The sequence below is a fragment of the Tamandua tetradactyla genome, chromosome 10 (assembly GCF_023851605.1).
Source record: "Tamandua tetradactyla isolate mTamTet1 chromosome 10, mTamTet1.pri, whole genome shotgun sequence".
Classification (NCBI taxonomy): domain Eukaryota; kingdom Metazoa; phylum Chordata; class Mammalia; order Pilosa; family Myrmecophagidae; genus Tamandua; species Tamandua tetradactyla.
This window is the reverse complement of record NC_135336.1, coordinates 88551281-88567235: the sequence shown is the minus strand read 5'-3', so window position 1 is coordinate 88567235 and position 15955 is coordinate 88551281. Positions and strand designations below refer to the sequence as shown.

At 37.6% G+C, this 15955-nt stretch overlaps 1 protein-coding gene across 1 annotated transcript in view; it reads right to left on the bottom strand.

The window, feature by feature from the left end:
- Positions 1–15955, bottom strand: part of BACH1 (BTB domain and CNC homolog 1) — a 92869-nt gene that overhangs the window by 60345 nt on the left and 16569 nt on the right. Inside the window, exon 3 of the mRNA XM_077118804.1 lies at positions 11237–11400. The gene's annotated coding sequence lies outside the window, so the exon portion shown is untranslated. The remainder of the gene's footprint in view (positions 1–11236; positions 11401–15955) is intronic.

The window sequence follows — 15955 nt, the reverse complement described above, 5'->3', positions numbered from 1 at the left end:
AACAAGGAGCCCTTCTCTTCCCTGACTTCCAGCTCTCAATCCCCCGTGCCCTGGTTCAGGTGGCACCGATTTCACAGACACCTCTTCTTTTCTTTTCTTTTTCTTTTCCATTCTTTTCTTTTTTATTGTAGATAACATATATACAAAAACAATAAATTTCAAAGCATATATGAATAACAGATATACAGAAAAGCAGTAAATTTCAAAGCACACAACAATTTGATGTAAAACAGATTTCAGAGTTTGGTATGTGTTGCAATTCTACAATTTTAGGTTTTTACTTCTAGCTGCTTCAAGATACTGGAGACTAAAAAAAATATCAGTATAATGATTTAGCAATAATATTTATTAAATCCTATCTTCTCTGTTGTAACTCCACCTTCTCTTTTGATCTTTCTACCTATCTTTAGGGGTATTTGGGCTATGCCCATTCTATCTTTTTCATGTTGGAAAGGGCTGTCAGTAGGCTAGGATAGGGGGATGGAACTAGTTGATGTTCTGGAGAAGCTGGCCTCTCTGGGTTTCAGTACTTATCCGGCTTAGGAACCCAATTGGAGGTTGTAGGTTTCTATAAAGTAATCATAATGTATGGAACCTTTGTAGAATCTCAGATAAAACTCTAGGTGTTCTTTTTAGGGTTGGCAGGGATGGTTTTGGTTGGGGTTTGCCAAACCATGGTAAATAGCAGTCTAGTTGAAGCTTGCATGAGAGCAGCCTCTAAAGTAGCCTCTTGACTCTATTTGAACTCTCTCAGCCACTGATCCTTATTTGTTACACTTCTTTTCCTCCTTTTGATCAGGAAGACATTGTCCATCCCACAGTGCCAGGGCCAGGTTCAACCCTGGGAGTCATATCCTATATTTGCAGAGAGACTTTCACTCCTGGGTGCACAGATACCTTTTCTATTCACCATTTGTGGTGTCAGAACTGATCTTTAGATCAGAGATGCTTTATTCCCTATTCACTTCCCTTTTCCTAAATTATTGTTGTGGTTCACACTGCTAATTGCCTTCCTAATATCCATTTTTCTTTTTTCCTTTCCAACATAATCCTGATTAAATATGCAGTGTACCCACTTAAACACATGTTCCAGACTCCCTTGGCTATGTGACCTGGGAACTTCCAGGAAAGCTGTTACTATTCCTGATAACACAAGACCAAATCAGCTGGTATGCACTTTTGCCTTCTGCCCTCTCTCCTTTGAATGGCTGGAGGTAGAGCTCTTTTCCTATAATACTGAGGATGAAAACCACTTGCTAAGGATAGCAGAGCAGGAATCTGGTCTTTGATGACTTCCTTGAGTAGCTGATCAGTCCCGCTGCCTGAATTCACACTTTCCAAGCCAGAGAAAGAAACCCCTGTTTAGTTAAGCTTCTAGAGTTGAGTTTTTGTTACAGGAAGCCAAATGCGGTCTTAACTGACACCCTTCTTAATCTCTTCTGTTGACAGGTCTCTGATGTCATTCTGTCTAAATGCATGTGCTGAGAACCCTGAAGTCATGTATATATTCTAAGTTGTGTGGGAGTAAGTGGACTGTTAATGAAAATACTAAATCTATACTTATGACCCTGCAAGAATATAAATGAATAGCATATGTTGAGAGTAGTAAAGGAGTGAGAAATAGATATTGTGAAATTACAAAGAATATAATTACATGGACTGCAGGATTGTCACCTCCCCTTAGATACAACTGGATCACAAATAAAACCCAGAAATGCAGTTAAGCCAATACAATAAATTTCCAGAAAATGGCTCCTTTGAAATATGGAACAACTGCCAAAGGTTGGGGGGAGGGGAGGCTTAATACCTTTCAAAACAATCTCATGAATTTAAGCTCTGTAAAATCTTAAGAAAAGCATAATAAATTATATGGAATTATTCTGATCATTAAAACTCTCTCTTTTTTGTGCATTTTGTAACTGAATAATAAAAGCTCTGCCTCACAGTTAACAGACTACATGAATTGAAATAGCCATATCCATTTAAAGCAGCCAGAATAGGAAACAAAATATATGTTAACCCCATTTTTATGGAATGAAGCCAGAAGAATGAGGACATGTTGAATCCCTTCTAGGAAAAGAAAATATCTTTTTATACTAACAATTTGAGAATTTTACATAAGTAAAAGGAAGCTTTAGAATTAATATTAAGCTTAGAATTCTAAAAGCATCAATTTATAAATTGATTAGAATACTAGAAAATTGTCTGTAAGCTAAATAAGATTTTCAAAAGAAACACTATAGAGATGTTTGGTATATCCCTTAGGGTCAACAAAAAAAAGAAAACAAAGGGCATCTCCCTAATTAACTACATCTGCCCCCTTGGGGGTCCAATAGCAATCTCTAATGTAATTTGCATTTTTATCCTAAGCAAGAGAAGTCAAGCATAAAACCATTTGCAAGCCCCACATCATGTGGCATAAAAAAAAAAATCAGTTGTAAACATTTTTATCACTTTTAATAGATGAAAAGTCTATGTTTCTGTCCGTGAAAAGTTTTACTTCCAGATATATCAGGTTATACCAAGTTTTGCTTTTCTTGCTTCTCTACTTGGTGCATGAAATCCCCTGGAGATTGATTATTTTGGGTGAAGGTTTTGCATGTTCAGAAGTTCTCTGTTAAGATACAAATTCTTTCATATGGTAAACACATTAAGCCACAATCAAGAACAATTACTAGTAAGAATATGTTTATTAAAATACAGCAAATGACATTCAGATGCATTTTTATGGGAAAGTGGAAGGAAGTGTGTAGAACATGAGGCTATTCCTAGGAGTCATGTTGCTATGAGAGCCTTAGGGAAGCTTGAAATGCTGGGGAGGGCTATAGTATGGCACAAATTCAGAATCATCACCAAGAATTGGAACAGTTTTGGGAAACAAATGTACTTTACTCAAAGATCTTATTAAAAATCCAGTTTTCAGGGAGTCTTGGCCATAAAGCCCAAGGCGGAGGCAGCGGCAGCTTTGGAGTCTTTAAGAACGCGGAGCGACTCGCTGGTACCGGAACTTGGTCTTCCTTTCTGTTCCTGTCTTTCCTTGTTTTGCCTCCTCCCTGGGAGCCCTCGCAACGTGCCCGACCTGGAGCCCCCACGGAGTGCGCGATAAAAGGAGCAACAGACACAAGATTTTCACAATCACGCAGTCACATTGTAAAAGCTGTATCTTTATACAATTGTCTTCAAGAATCAAGGTGACTGGAACACAGCTCAACTATTTCAGGACTTCCGGAGAAGATGGCGGCTTAGTAAGACGCGCAGGTCTTAGTTCCTCCTCCAGAACAGCTACTAGAGAAGTAGAAACGATACACAACAGCTCCCGGAGCCACGACAGAGACCAAGAAGACAGCGTACCCCATTCTGGAACGGCTGACTGGCTGGGAGAACCCGCTCCGGTGAGATCGCCGAGGGGTGCGGGCTTCCCCGGGCCGGGGCGGCAGGCAGCTGGAGTCCCTCCCTCCCTCATTCCCGGACCGGCTGGGAGAATTGGACAGGCGGTCCCCTCAAGCCGCGGCGGCTGGCGCCCCCCACCCCCACGCGCGGCCCCCCGGACGAGCTGGGAGAATTGGCTCGGAGATCCCCAAGCCGCGGAGAACGGCAACCGGGGTCCCTTCCAAACACGTGGCTTCCTGGTCCGGCTGGGAACGGTGGATAGGCACTCCACCAAGCCGCCATGGCCGGCGCCCCCCCCGCCACACTTGGCGCCCTGGGCTGGCTGGGAAATTTGGAAAAGCGCTCCCCCAAGCCGCGGAGGCCAGCGGCCCCCACCACGCTTGGCGCCCCGGGCCAGCTGGGAAATTTGGACAGGCGCTCACCCAAGCCGCGGAGGCCGGCGACCCTCCCCAGGCGCGGATCCCTGGGCAGCTGGGAGATTCGGATTGGCACTCCCCCAAGCCGCTTCGGCTGGCGACCCTCCCCTACAGTGAGAATTTTCCAAAGTTAAGGGAGCCACAGCATCTTTTACTGGTGTGACCCGCAGAGAGATGAGCGCCACGAGCGCCACCTACTGGGCAGGATAAGAAAAACAGAGCCCAAAGATTTCACAGAAAAATCTTTCAACCTGCGGGGTCTTACACCCAGGGAAATCTGATTAAATGCCAGCAGAAGACGCCAGCAGAAGATAATGGATCACGCTCGGAAAATTGAAGATATGGCCCAGTCAAAGGAACAAACCAATAGTTCAAATGAGATACAGGAGCTGAGACAACTAATGCTGAATATATGAACAGAAATGGAAAACCTCTTGAAAAACCAAATCGATAAATTGGGGGAGGACATGAAGAAAACATGGGCTGAACAAAAAGAAGAAATAGAAAAACTGAAAAAACAAACCACAGAACTTATGGGAGTGAAGGACAAAGTAGAAAAGCTGGAAAAAACAATGGATACCTACAACGGTAGATTTAAAGAGACAGAAGCTAGAATTAGTGAATTGGAGGATGGAACATCTGAATTCCAAAAAGAAACAGAAACTATAGGGAAAAGAATGGAAAAATTTGAACAGGGGATCAGGGAACTCAAGGACAATATGAAGCGCACAAATATACGTGTTGTGGGTGTCCCAGAAGGAGAAGAGAAGAGAAAAGGAGGAGAAAAACTAATGGAAGAAATTATCACTGAAAATTTCCCAACTCTTATGAAAGACCTAAAATTACAGATCCAAGAAGTGCAGCGCACCCCAAAGAGAATAGACCCAAATAGGCGTTCTCCAAGACACTTACTAGTTAGAATGTCAGAGGTCAAAGAGAAAGAGAGGATCTTGAAAGCAGCAAGAGAAAAACAATCCATCACATACAAGGGAAACCCAATAAGACTATGTAGATTCCTCAGCAGAAACCATGGAAGCTAGAAGACAGTGGGATGATATATTTAAATTACTAAAAGAGAAAAACTGCCAACCAAGACTCCTATATCCAGCAAAATTATCCTTCAAAAATGAGGGAGAAATTAAAACATTCTCAGACAAAAAGTCACTGAGAGAATTTGTGACCAAGAGACCAGCTCTGCAAGAAATACTAAAGGGAGCACTAGAGTCAGATACGAAAAGACAGAAGAGAGAGGTATGGAGAAGAGTGTAGAAAGAAGGAAAATCAGATATGATATATATAATACAAAAGGCAAAATGGTAGAGGAAAATATTATCCAAACAGTAATAACACTAAATGTTAATGGACTGAATTCCCCAATCAAAAGACATAGACTGGCAGAATGGATTAAAAAACAGGATCCTTCTATATGCTGTCTACAGGAAACACATCTTAGACCCAAAGATAAACATAGGTTGAAAGTGAAAGGTTGGGAAAAGATATTTCATGCAAATAACAACCAGAAAAGAGCAGGAGTGGCTATACTAATATCCAACAAATTAGACTTCAAATGTAAAACAGTTAAAAGAGACAAAGAAGGACACTATACTATTAAAAGGAACAATTAAGCAAGAAGACGTAACAATCATAAATATTTATGCACCGAACCAGAATGCCCCAAAATACATGAGGAATACACTGCAAACACTGAAAAGGGAAATAGACTCATATACCATAATAGTTGGAGACTTCAATTCACCACTCTCATCAATGGACAGAACATCTAGACAGAGGATCAATAAAGAAATAGAGAATCTGAATAATACTATAAATGAGCTTGACTTGACAGACATTTATAGGACATTACATCCCACAACAGCAGGATACACCTTTTTTCAAGTGCTCATGGAACATTCTCAAAGATAGAACATATGCTGGGTCACAAAGCAAGTCTTAACAAATTTAAAAAGATTGAAATCATACACAACACTTTCTCGGATCATAAAGGAATGAAGTTGGAAATCAATAATAGGCGGAGTGCCAGAAAATTCACAAATACGTGGAGGCTCAACAACACACTCTTAAACAACGAGTGGGTCAAGGAAGAAATTGCAAGAGAAATTAGTAAATATCTCAAGGCGAATGAAAATGAAAACACAACATATCAAAACCTATGGGACACAGCAAAGGCAGTGCTAAGAGGGAAATTTATTGCCCTAAATGCCTATATCAGAGAAGAAGAAAAGGCAAAAATGCAGGAATTAACTGTCCACTTGGAAGAACTGGAGAAAGAACAGCAAACTAACCCCAAAGCAAGCAAAAGGAAAGAAATAACAAAGATTAGAGCAGAAATAAATGAAATTGAAAACATAAAAACAATAGAGAAAATCAATAAGACCAGAAGTTGGTTCTATGAGAAAATCAATAAGATTGATGGGCCCTAAGCAAGACTGACAAAAAGAAGAAGAGAGAGGATGCAAATAAATAAGATCAGAAATGGAAGAGGAGACATAACCACTGACCTCACAGAAATAAAGGAGGTAATAACAGGATACTGTGAACAACTTTACGCTAATAAATACAATTTAGATGAAATGGACGGGTTCCTGGAAAGACATGAACAACCAACTTTGACTCAAGAAGAAATAGATGACCTCAACAAAGCAATCACAAGTAAAGAAATTGAATCAGTCATTCAAAAGCTTCCTAAAAAGAAAAGTCCAGGACCAGATGGCTTCACATGTGAATTCTACCAAACATTCCAGAAGGAATTAGTACCAATTCTCCTCAAACTCTTCAAAAAAATTGAAGTGGAGGGAAAGCTACCTAATTCATTCTATGAAGCCAACATCACCCTCATACCAAAACCAGGCAAAGATATTACAAAAAAAGAAAACTACAGACCAATCTCTCTAATGAATATAGATGCAAAAATCCTCAACAAAATTCTAGCAAATTGAATCCAACAACACATTAAAAGAATTATTCATCATGACCAAGTAGGATTCATCCCAGGTATGCAAGGATGGTTCAACATAAGAAAATCAATTAATGTAATACACCATATCAACAAATCAAACCAGAAAAATCACATGATCATCTCAATTGATGCAGAGAAGGCATTCGACAAGATTCAACATCCTTTCCTGTTGAAAACACTTCAAAAGATAGGAATACAAGGGAACTTCCTTAAAATGATAGAGGGAATATATGAAAAACCCACAGCTAATATCCTCAATGGGGAAAAATTGAAAACTTTCCCCCTAAGATCAGGAACAAGACAAGGATGTCCATTATCACCACTATTATTCAACATCGTGTTGGAGGTTCTAGCCAGAGCAATTAGACAAGAAAAGGAAATACAAGGCATCAAAATTGAAAAGGAAGAAGTAAAACTATCACTGTTTGCAGACGATATATTATACGTCTAAAACCCAGAAAAATCCACAACAAAACTACTAGAGCTAATAAATGAGTACAGCAAAGTACCAGGTTACAAGATCAACATTCAAAAATCTGTAGCATTTCTATACACTAGCAATGAACAAGCGGAGGGGGAAATCAAGAAATGAATCCCATTTACAATTGAAACTAAAAGAATAAAATACCTAGGAATAAATTTAACTAAAGAGACAATAAAACCTATACAAAGAAAACTACAAAAAACTGTTAAAAGAAATCACAGAAGACCTAAATAGATGGAAGGGCATACCATGTTCATGGATTGGAAGACTAAATATAGTTAAGATGTCAATCCTACCTAAATTGATTTACAGATTCAACACAGTACCAATCAAAATCCCAACAACTTATTTTTCAGAAATAGAAAAACCAATAAGCAAATTTATCTGGAAGGGCAGGGTGCCCCGAATTGCTAAAAGTATCTTGAGGAAAAAAAACAAAGCTGGAGGTCTCACGCTGCCAGACTTTAAGGCATATTATGAAGCCACAGTGGTCAAAACAGCATGGTATTGGCATAAAGATAGATATATCGACCAATGGAATCAAATAGAGTGCTCAGATATAGACCCTCTCATCTATGGACATTTGATCTTTGATAAGGCAATCAAGCCAACTCACCTGGGACAAAACAGTCTCTTCAATAAATGGTGCCTAGAGAACTGGATATCCATATGCAAAAGAATGAAAGGGGACCCGTATCTCACACCCTATACAAAAGTTAACTCAAAATGGATCAAAGATCTAAACATTAGGTCTAAGACCATAAAACAGTTAGAGGAAGATGTAGGGAGATATCTTATGAAACTTACAGTTGGAGGCGGTTTTGTGGACCTTAAACCTAAAGCAAGAGCACTGAAGAAAGAAAGAAATAAATGGGAGCTCCTCAAAATTAAACACTTCTGTGCATCAAAGAACTTCATCAAGAAAGTAGAAGGACAGCCTACACAATGGGAGACAATATTTGGAAATGACATATCAGATAAAGGTCTAGTATCCAGAATTTATAAAGAGATTGTTCAACTCAACAACAGAAAGACAGCCAACCCAATTACAAAATGGGAAAAAGACTTGAACAGACACCTCTCAGAAGAAGAAATACAAATGGCCAAAAGGCACATGAAGAGATGCTCAATGTCCCTGGCCATTAGAGAAATGCAAATCAAAACCACAATGAGATATCATCTCACACCCACCAGAATGGCCATTATCAACAAAACAGAAAATGACAAGTGCTGGAGAGGATGCAGAGAAAGAGGCACACTTATCCACTGTTGGTAGGAATGTCAAATGGTGCAACCACTGTGGAAGGCAGTTTGGCGGTTCCTCAAAAAACTGAATATAGAATTGCCATATGGCCCAGCAATACCATTGCTAGGTATCTACTCAAAAGACTTAAGGGCAAAGACACAAACGGACATTTGCACACCAATGTTTATAGCAGCATTATTTACAATTGCAAAGAGATGGAAACAGTCAAAATGTCCATCAACAGACGAGTGGCTAAACAAACTGTGGTATATACATACGGTGGAATATTATGCAGCTTTAAGACAGAATAAACTTATGAAGCATGTAATAACATGGATGGACCTAGAGAACATTATGCTGAGTGAGTCTAGCCAAAAACTAAAGGACAAATACTGTATGGTCCCACTGATGTGAACCGACATTCAAGAATAAACTTGGAATATGTCATTGGTAACAGAGACCAGCAGGAGTTAGAAACAGGGTAAGATAATGGGTAACTGGAGCTAAAGGGATACAGACTGTGCAACAGGACTAAATACAAAAACTCAAAAATGGACAATAATACCTAATGTAATGTAATCATGTTAAAACACTGAATGAAGCTGCATCTGAGCTATAGTTTTTTGTTTGTTTGTTTGTGTCTTTTTTATTATTATTATTTTTATTTTTTCTCTATATTATCATTCTATATCTTTTTCTGTTGTTTTGCTAGTTCTTTTCCTAAATCGATGCAAATGTACTAAGAAACGATGATCATGCATCTATGTGATGATGTTAAGAATTACTGATTGCATATGTAGAATGGAATGATTTCTAAATGTTGTGTTAATTTATTTTTTCTTCAATTAATAAAAAAATTAAAATTTAAATTTAAAAAAAATCCAGTTTTCAGTATGATATTGAAATAAGATCTCGAGAAAGTAAAATTTTATCATGATAGGTAGAAAATCCTGAAGCACAGCCAATGTCATGAAAGTATTAAAAGCAGGGAAGACTTAGGTATATCTATCCATCAGTCAATATACTAAATAGATGCTTGAGTATTTCATACTAGTTAACAAACCATTTTCATAGATTTTGTTTCATTTGATACATAACCCTCTGAGTTATATGAAACAGGAAATGTCATTCATTTTATAGAAAAAGAAGCTAAATTTTAAGGCCACAGAGATAGCCCTAAGTTGCAGTGCAGTTTTTTGGACTCATTGACCAAGACTCTTCCCTGGATCCAAAACAGTTCCCATGAGGATTCCATAAATAAACACAGGTAAATAAACTTGAGTCCATGGATTTCAATATTGTCCTCTTACATTGATTTACATCAGTGTAAAAGATTAAAAGATTTATATTGCACATTGTGCAGTTATATAGTTTATTTTTTATTACGTCAGATCTGTGATCATTTCTATTAAGAAGTTGTCTACCAACTCAGTTCTCTTACATTGATTTAATTAATATAAAAAATTTTAAAGTTTAAAAGATTTATATTGCACATTGTACAGTTATATCCTTTTTTTTATTAAGTCTGATTTGTGATAATTTCTATTAAAAAGTTGTCTACCAGCTCCCTATTACAGTATTATAACGATCATAAAGTGCAAGAATCCTGGCCTCTGTGGAGTCCTGCAGAGTGGGAATATGAAACAAGCCAGGGATGGCTTAGAACAGAAGCTGCAAGGAAGCCAAGTTGGGTGTCCTGCCATCTGAAAATCGGGTTTAGATATAAATATTTACTACTCTTGAGTATTAGTCCAATTCAGGTTAGCAGGAAGTCACTGATGAGAAAATGAATGGTACACAAACCAACTTAAGTTGCTTTTGGAGGGACTTATGTCTTTATGGAGCATCATTTCAGAAGAATGGCTAAAAGCGTAGTCTCTGAAGCCAATAAGCTAAGGCTTGAATCCCAGTTCTACTGCTTAATCATTTTGTGCTTGCTTCTTCAACCATAAAATGGGGATTATGATAGCAGCTTACTCACAGAGTTGTTGTAAATATTAGAGTTAACATACAAAGACCACTTAGAAGAGCCCAGCATGTGGTAAGAATAAAAACTGTGTTAGCTTTATGATTACAGAAACCAAGAATTCTTTATACTTTAGGCATATTGACAAAAACTATGGAACAGTAGAGTTCAACCCCAGTTTGAGGGTTCTGAGAAGGGAATAGATAGTATGAAAACAAAAGAAGATAATGTAGTTTTTTTTTTTTATTTTGTAGTTATGTAATAAGAATGCTAATCATTTATTAGTGGAGAAACTACCCAGAGTGACCTTAACCCTAATTCAAACCTCAGTTATAAACCAATTTTATGCTGGTTTTCAGAATAGAGAATACATGCTTTACTTTGAAGTGAGCATCTTCTAATGTGAAAACAAAACCATGGAAAGAGCATCTCATGGAGTAGGTTGGGAGTCTGGGACAATACTGGCCATCACGGAGGCCCATTGGACCCCCTTTGGCCATTTTTTGTGCATCTCTTTGGTTTCTGTGTGTTTTTTTTCCTAATGGCCAGTACTGCGGCCCTTTTTTAGAATATATCCCTCAGTCTACTAAAGCTGCTTTTCCTGCAAATTTGGACTCAAAAGCACCTACAAATTTTACACCCCCTAAGTGGCCATTAGCTGACAGGCACTAGAATATGAAAGCCAAATTCCCTGCCTTGGGTTGGGTTGGGACAACTCCACCATATAATTTACACTGTGGAATCAGGTTGCTCTTACCTTCTGAGAGACTTTTTTCCCTGAGATTGCACCCTCGTATGGGCTCCCTCTCCTTCCCTACTCTCCTTCCTTCATTTCCTTCGTGATTTCTTCTGGGAGCACTTTCTCAATAAATGTCTTGGATGTGAATTCTTGATTCAGGGACTGCTTCTGAGAAATGTGACCTAAGACAAGAAGAAGATATTTTTTGTCTTGTTTCATAATAAATGATTAGGAATTAGGGCAAACTCTAGGACCAGGAGATCCAACTTCAAATCTTGTCTTGCCAGTTATTAAACATGTCAACTTCTCTGTGCCTGCCTCCTGCACTGAAAATGTTTTCAGTTTGAGTAGTATTTCATGACTTCATGACACAACCAATCAGATGTTGAGAAAATGCAAATATGTACAAGAAGTACATACCACTGACTGCCTGGCTGAAGGATGGCAATTCAAGGTTTAAGGGAGGTCAAAGAGAAAAAAACCGCCATTTGGACAGGAATGGATCACTAAATTTAACTGACAGAAGGGAAACCATTGAAGATGACAAGGAGATACTCTCAAAAAATATAGTGGGAAATTAACTCCAAAGGAACTTGGAGAAATGGAAAGAGACTGCTAAGAACAGTGGTGATCATCATTTCCCTGAAATTGGGGCCAGGAAAAAATTCTGCAAGTTGCAATTAGAGTTGTTACAAGAATTAAGTGAAATAGTCCATGTAAAAACCCTTAACACAGTGCCTGGCAAGGTAGTAAGAGATCAAGAAATGTTGCTGTTTTTTGGTTCCTGAGCCAGGACTCCAGTCCAACTCTGACTGATGCTAGCCCCTAGGCTCTCAGCCATAGATGCTATGCAGTCATTTGTGTAAGTTCAGTATTACAATCAGGTAGTTATCTGGGGCAGATGAAAAAGTATCAAAAATAAAAAGAGGATTAGAACTAACCCTTCAAAAAATAGCACCAATCACTCAAAATTCAATGATAGGAGATACTAGAAATGTAAGGTATGCTTCCTTTGGCTTCCCAGGGAAGAAAACTACATGGATGTGGCCTTTTTAATGCTTATTTGTAGATATAAATATGTAATATTTATAGGATGAAAGATGTTTTGGTTGTTTCCAATTTTGAACTATTTTGAGTAAGCTGATATGAATATTCTTCTGCAAGTTTGTTTGTGGCTATATATTTTTTTAATTTCCCTTGGGTAAATACCTAGAAGTGGAATTGCTGGGTCATAAGATGGGTGATATATAATTTATAAGAAAATGTCAAACTGTTTTTGCAAAGCTTTTTCAATATTTTACACTCCTATCTGCAGTATGAGAATTCCATTTGCTCCACATGAACTTTCAACGCTTGATAATATCTATCTATATAGATATTATCAATATCTATAGGCCCCAGGAATCAAACTGGGGTCTCCAGCATGGCAGGCGAGAACTCTGCCACTGAGCCACCATTGCCTACCTGATAATACCAATCTTTTAAATGTTAGCTTTCCCAGTGGCCCTGAAGTAGTATCTTATTGAAATTTTTAATTATTATTTCCCTGATAACAAATAATGTTGAGCACCATTTCACATGTTTATTGGCCTATCCTATATCTTGTTTTATGAATCATCTATTCAATTCTTTGCCCATTTTATTGATTTTTTAAAATTTTACTATGATTTTGAGTTCTTATATATTATGCTTACAAATCATACAGAAAGAGTCAGAGACAGAGAGAAAAAGGAAGGATGGAGGACATGTTATCCTAGCGTAGTCTGTGGCTTGCCTTTTAATGTTCTTAATACTGTATTTTGCTGAAGTCCCACTTATTAGGTTTTTTTCTTCTTTTTTTGGTTAGTGCTTTCTTGCCTATCTAATAAATCTCTGCTGCTACCAAGACCATGAAGATATTCCCCATGCATCTTTTGGGATTTTATCGTTTTCTTCTTTTTGCATTTAGTTCCATTTTCCATCTCAAATGGGCTTTTGTGGATTGTGTGAGATAGAGATCAATGTTTATTTTCTTCCCATATAGATATGCAAATGTTCAAGCACCATTTGTTGAATTTGCTCTTTCTCCCATTGGGTTACCTTGGCACTTTGTCAAAAATTGATTACTAGGTAAGGATGGAATAATTTCTATACTCTTGTCTAGTGATCTATCAGTCTCGCCTTACACTAATACCATTCTGTCTCATTACTATAATTGTAATTATATCTTGAAATCAGGAATATAAATTCTCCAATATTTTTCTTCTTTTTCAGAATGCTTTTGCTATTCTAGTCCTTCGTAATCCATAAAATTTTAGAATCAGCTTCTAATTTCTAAAAAGCATTCTTGTGGGAAAAATTGATTTCTTTATGATCTTGAATCCTCCAATGCATGCATATAGTATTTTTCATCATTTATTTAGATACCTTTCACTTTTTCTCTGCAATATTTTTATAGTTTACATCACTGGATATAATAGTCATTTCAGTAAGACAAGAAAAAAATAAAAGGAATAAAGAAAGAAGTAAAATGTTTTTAAATATTTGATCTTTATTCCAAAATATAGCCATTTATTTTAACATAAAATATTTTAATACAGATCTTTGAGTACAGTTGATAACCCAAATATATGTGACATGTTTGTCTTGTGTTAATCCATATTCTCCCTGGCATATTCACAAAGTCTTTACACCTCAATTTAAGAAGCACAGTCATAAGTGGTAGGTATGTCTTAGAATTTCTTGCACAGTTTCAATCTCCATTTGGAACTAAATAATGTAACGTTGGAAACATTTCCAAACACTTTTTTTCAAAAGGCTTTTTTTCCTACTACAAGTGTTTTTTGAAACAAAAGTACTTTCCTATTCACTGTTAAAATGTCATATTTACTTTGAAGGAACAAATTAAATGTGTATACTTATCAGAAAGGTTGCTAGATGCATAATGCCATTTTTTTACAGAAAAAGTCAGCAAAATTAGATCATCTGTATTATACATGTCATCATTTCACCCATCCACATACATTTAAAACAGAAATTAAGCTAGAAATTTCTGTGCTACAGATGATTTTAGAAGTTTAATAGTTCCACCCTCTGATGGCTTGCAAAATAAACATAAATTCTGTCCATCCAGGCAATGACTCTGCAGCCCCTCCCATCAAGGGGTGGAATCTATTTCTCCAAACCTTGAATCTAGGGTTTAGTTGTGTGACTTTTTTCTGGCTAATCAGACATTTGTAAAATGAATGCCTGAAAAGGTTCAAAAAGTGTTTGTGCGTTGGACATGCTCTCTCTGATCTTTGGAACCCTAAGATCACCATGTGAAGAAACCCAGACAAGCCAGTTGGGAGATGAGAAACTATGTGGAGAACAAAGGATTCATCCAAGCTGAGGCCCTCCTGGAGCAACTGGTTAGCGACCTGGCAGACTTGTAAGTGAGAGCATCCTAGATCACCTAGCCCTAACTGAACCAACTCAGATCTGAAGAACCACTCCGCTTATACACAAAATCCTGAGAAAGAATAAGGGTTGCTGTTTTAAGTCACTAGGTTTTAGAGTAGTTTGTTAGTCAACAAAACCTGACTAATACACCCCATCTAAAATAATTATGCATTCCACTATTGAATGTCTTATTTTTATAAACTAACACAAATACGATTTCCTGTAGCATATAACTGATGATGCATCCCAAAATTTAAAAATTTTTTTTAAAAGTCTGAAAGACTCTTTCAGTGAGAGGTTCAGTGGAATGGGTCTCCCAGCCCTTTCTCTGAAGAGCATGCATTCCCTGACTTACTGCCATGGGGGAGGCAATAGTATTAATCTGTGTATTAAATAGCAATAAAGCTTAGTTGAGCTCTTACATTTTTAGGAAAATTAAATAAATGAAAGTAGAAACACCAATATTTGCTTCATCTACCTCCATTTTAGAGGCTCAGTGGTTAATGACTAAAAAAAGCAATGTCTACTTTTCTGCTTTCTTTTCTTTTTCTTGAACAGGCTAAACCACAATACAGAGAAAATCTCTGAATAGGCTAAACCACAAAATAGAGAAAAAGAAGTCAAATATGGCAGTCTGTTTTACTTTTTACCAAATGCACTTCCTATTTATTTGATACTATTAAATTAACACCCATAAGTGAATTTTACACTATCTTTCCAGGTTTTCACTGAAAGTCGCAAAATAAGATATAATACCTGGGCTCAACAACTCTGTAACAGTTGTGTTGAAACTCTTTCCTTTAAAATCATTAGTAATCTAGGGTTACCAAGCATTCCAGGTATCTCAGAAGTAAGAGGGTTCTTGATGTCCAGAACTTTCAGTGCTAAGATGGGGAGAGTCCTGGAATAAACAGGACAAATTGGTTCTCATGACTGATGATTGTTGAGGTGGCTTTCCAAGGACCTGGGTGATGTACTTTTTGCCCAGTGATTTTTGTTTGACCTTTTCTTTGTAAGAGACCTAAGGAAACAGATTGTTGGTAAGCTGAAATGTTGGGTGACTTTTTAAGTTTCTAAATATCTTTAGTAAGAAAAATGCCACAAGCCTTTGTTGAAATAATGCTTCTGTGGAGCAAGTTGCTACAGCTCAGGCATAACAGAAACTTTCAGCAAATGACCACTTTATTACTTACATAGCAGAAAGGATCCAAAAGAGCAGGGAAAGAGATCCCATCAGCGCCAGTCTCCCAGGGAGGCCAAGCTTCTCGAGTCAGGGTCAGAAGATAGCAGCTCCCATGCCCCACTTTGTGTCAGAAG